The 4,387-nt window shown below is 41.2% G+C and overlaps 3 non-coding genes across 3 annotated transcripts; all 3 read left to right on the forward strand.

The window, feature by feature from the left end:
- The first annotated feature begins 544 nt into the window (after positions 1-544).
- Positions 545-656, forward strand: LOC116671831 (U5 spliceosomal RNA). The gene has a single exon (XR_004327383.1). It is a non-coding gene; the product is annotated as a U5 spliceosomal RNA (small nuclear RNA).
- A 658-nt stretch (positions 657-1,314) lies between these two features.
- LOC116671834 (U5 spliceosomal RNA) lies at positions 1,315-1,424 on the forward strand. The gene has a single exon (XR_004327386.1). It is a non-coding gene; the product is annotated as a U5 spliceosomal RNA (small nuclear RNA).
- A 2,321-nt stretch (positions 1,425-3,745) lies between these two features.
- Positions 3,746-3,856, forward strand: LOC116671825 (U5 spliceosomal RNA). Its single transcript, XR_004327378.1, has one exon. It is a non-coding gene; the product is annotated as a U5 spliceosomal RNA (small nuclear RNA).
- Positions 3,857-4,387: the final 531 nt, after the last annotated feature.

A 4,387-nucleotide genomic window follows, 5' to 3' on the forward strand; every position in this document is an offset into this window, starting at 1 on the left:
AACTGAAAACATGTCTTGTATTCTAGTTTCTTCAAAGTAGCCCCCCTTTGGGTCAAATAGCCCTTCCACAGCCTGGGGGGGGGTGTTTAGGATCATTGTCCTGTTGAAAAATAAACGATGGTCCAACTAAACTGTGCGCGTGCGTGCGTGTTGTTTTTGTTCAAAACTTCATGTACGATTATTGAAGTAGAAACACCGCAGCAGTAAATTATAATTCCGCAGCGTGTTGTGGCTTTTTGATTGTAAGGGTGAACATGTGGTACATTTTCGAAAAGAGACGGATAGGTAAGATTTGTAGCATACATAGCCCGGACGCTTAAACACAATCCCATCATGCATTGCGCCAAGAAAAGCCTACATGGCTAAACAATGCAATTAACAGCGGTGTTTTTCTGCATTATAGTCGCCAGTAATTTCTCCTCCGGTGTTTTTTGACGTGCACGTTATGTGGGCTCAGATTGTCGAACACGTCGCTTTCACACCGAACCACACCGAAAGTTGTCGGTCGCGAGCCTGGTCGTCTCGGTGTCCTCGACTCTTTAGATCACTCTTGTTGTTCTTCATTGATCGTATAAATCTTTCGCCTCTTTACTAAAGATTTCCGTGGAGAGGAACAATAGAGTTTTAACTATTTTTTGATGCCGCTTACACGCGGGCTTCCATAGTTGTTAAATAATAATTAGAAAATAATTGATCATCTGCTGCTCATCATTAATAAAGTTGCGAGATCATTTCAAGGGAAAGATTAAACCGGTCTTATTCTCAAAAATGAAACTGGCAGGTCTGATTAAATGAAAAATGACAGAATTGCCAATATCATAGATGTGTTATCGACGTTTAAAACTTTATTGACACTGCATCTAAGTTGCTAGAGTTTGGTGCAGTGTGCTAATTAAAAAACAGAAAACATTCAGTCAGTACCCGTCAGTAGTTCACGCTTAGTCATGAGCACGTGAAAATTGAACGCAACGTATGAAGATAATCCGTCAGTGATATTGCAGTCACCTGTTAATTGTTTATTTAAAGTTAGATTCAATCAATAGAATTCAAACAAAATGGTAAATGAACTCAACGTAAATGGTGTATTAACTCCATCATGCCTTGCGTGACAACGTGAAACAGGATCAAAGTTTATTTTTAAGTTACCACAGTTAACCACTTACAAAGTACCAAGTAGTTTCATGAACGCAGCAGTGTATGTCACAACGACTCTGTCTATAATGCGTACTACTGTATTACTCTGGTGTTATCACACCACTGGTGAGGCACGGTCGCCAAATCAAGTGACCGGCGTTTCTTCATGATAGGAGTTAGATACTCTGACTTCTCTTCAGATCGTATAAACTCTTTCGCTTTTACTAAAGAGTTTCCGTGGAGAGGATCAATAAGAGTTAACTCAATTTTTGATGCCTGCTTAAGTGGGGCTTCTGATGGTGAAATATATCAATAGCGATACAACGGAAGAGCAATATTTCATTTATAAGTAAGACGATCCAGCATCAATTCAGTAGAGCGTCTAACAGGATCTAGACGTGTACTCCGGTCAGAGTCTGATGTGGCGTTAGAGTGCGATTGTTTGTCTCCGTCGTTTTATGATCATAGTTCAGTGTGGTGTGCGCGTGCGTGGTGTTTTTTTTTTCAAAACCTTGGTACGTTATATTGAAAGTAGAACACCGCAGCAAGTAAAGTATTAATTCCGCAGCGTGGTTGTGCTTTTTGATTGTAGGTGAACATTGGTAACCTTTCGAAAAAGAGGACGTGATGGTAAGATTTGTAGATACTAGCCGGCACGCTTAAACACAATCCCATCATGCCTTGCGCCAAAGAAACAGCACATGCTAAACAATGCTAATTAAACGGGCGTTTTTATAATGGGGGCTTCCACTGTAAAATATAAAAACGATCGTGTCATTCAAGGTTTAGTAACATAGTTTCACTGTAGTAGTAAACAACATCAAGATACGCGTATCCCCTGGCAAAAACATGCTTGTCAGCGAATTATTTGTATTAGCAATTTTATTATTACAACCTACCACAGGCCAACTTTCTCATTAATGACGTTTTATTATATCATGATATTTACTTGTAGATATCAATGAAGGCTCTAAACTGTGAATGAAAAACATGAAATTAGGTACTTAACAAAAGTGTGTGAAATAACTGAAACATGTCTTGTATTCTAGTTTCTTCAAGTAGCCCCCTTTGGGTCAATTACTGCTTTACACACTCTTGGTTTCTCTTGAGGCGCTCAAGAGGGAGTCACCTGAATGGTTTCCCAAAGTCTTGAAGGAGTCCCCAGAGACTAGCACTTGTCGCCCTTTTGCCTTCACTCTGTGGTCCAGCTCACCCCCAAACCAGCTCGCGATTGGGTTCAGGTCCGGTGACTGTGGAGGCGCAGCACTCCATCCCTCTCCTTCTGGGTCAAATAGCCCTTCACAGCCTGGGGGGGGGTGTTTAGATCCATTGTCCTGTTGAAAAATAACGATGGTACACCTAAACGCAACACTGGATGGGATGTGCTGCGCTGCAGATGCTGTGTAGGCCAGGCTGGTTCAGTATGCCTTCAATTTCTAATAAACCCCCAACAATTGTCACCAGTAAGCACCAACACACCACTACACCTCCTCCTCCGGCTTCACCGGCGGGAACCAGGCATGTAGAACCCATCGTCACCTTTTCTCCGTCGCACAAAGACACGCGGTGGAACCAAGATTCAATTGGACCTCTCAGACCAAAGCTCAGTTTCCCTTATCTAATGTCCCTTCCTTGTGTTTCTTGGCCCAAAAAATCTTCTGCTTGTTGCTCTCCTTAGCAGTGGATTTCTAGCTGCTATTTGACCATGAGGCCTGATTCGCGCATCTCCTTTTACAGTTGTTCCAGAGATGTGTCTGCTGCTAGAAATATGTGTGGTATTCATCTGGCTCTAATCTGAGCTGCTGTTACTTTGCAAACTGTGAAAAACCGGATAAAGGTTTTGCTTCAATTACCACAGTTAACCACTTACAAAGTCAAGTAGCCTACGTCATGAACGCAGCAGTGTATGTCCACAACGACTCGTCTATAATGCATACTACAGTATTAGGCTACTCTGGTGTTATTCACACCACTGGTGAGGCACGTGTCCCAAATCAAGTGACCGGCGTCTTCTTCATGATGAAGTTAGATTACTCTGACTTCTCTTCAGATCGTATAAATCTTCGCCTTACTAAAGATTTCGTGAGAGGATCAATAGAGTATTTCAATTTTTGATGCCCTGCATGCCGGGCTTCCTACATGTAAAATAAAAAAGAGTCCAACTATGTATTGTGTGTGTATATTCTAAGGAAGATTAAGACCATCAGAAACATGTTGTCTGCTTCATAGCCTGTATGCGAAAAATTTAATATAAACAGTATGAAGATAATCTGTCAGGTGATATTGCAGTCTCTTTGATAATTATTGTATTTCAAGTTTGATTAACTATATGACTTCAAACAAAATGGTAAATGAAAATGGAAATCAAAACGTGAATGGCGTCATTAACTCCCATCATGCCTTGCGTGACAACGTGAAACAGGATAAAAGTGTTTTTTTAATTACCACAGTAACCATTCAAAGGCAAGTAGCCTACGTTCATGAACGCAGCAGTGTATGCACAACGACTCTGTCTATATGCTACTACTGTATACTCTGGTGTTATTCACACCACTGGTGAGGCACGTGTCCCAAATCAAGTGACCGGCGTCTTCTTCATGATGAAGTTAGATTACTCTGACTTCTCTTCAGATCGTATAAATCTTTCGCCTTTTACTAAAGATTTCCGTGGAGAGGATCAATAAGAGTTACTCAATTTTTTGATGCCCTGTCATGTGGGGCTTCTGACTCGTAAAATATAAAAGATCGGTCATCTTCATAGGTTTTTAACACATAGTTCCATGTAGAGTAAACAAGATCAAGACGGTATCCCTGTCAAAACATCTCTGTCCTGCGATTTATGTATTAGCATTTATTATCACAACATACACTACAGGCCACTTTCCATTTATGCGTGTTAAGAATCACTGACTATTATACATTGTAGATCATCACTGAAGGCATCAGAACGTGAATGAAAACAAGAAATTATTACTAACAAAAGTGTGGAAATAACTGAAAACATGTTGTATTCTAGTTTCTTCAAAGTAGCCCCCTTTGGGTCAATAGCCCTTCCACAGCCTGGGGGGGGGGGTTTAGGATCATTGTCCTGTTGAAAAATAAACGATGGTCCAACTAAAAGCAAACTGGAGGATGGCATGCCGCTGCAGGATGCTGTGGTAGCCAGGCTGGTTCAGTATGCCTTCAATTTCTAATAAACCCCAACATTGTCACCAGCTAAGCAAAACACACCACTACCCTCCTCCTCCATGCA

The sequence above is a fragment of the Etheostoma spectabile genome, chromosome 21 (genome assembly GCF_008692095.1).
Source record: "Etheostoma spectabile isolate EspeVRDwgs_2016 chromosome 21, UIUC_Espe_1.0, whole genome shotgun sequence".
NCBI lineage: Eukaryota > Metazoa > Chordata > Actinopteri > Perciformes > Percidae > Etheostoma > Etheostoma spectabile.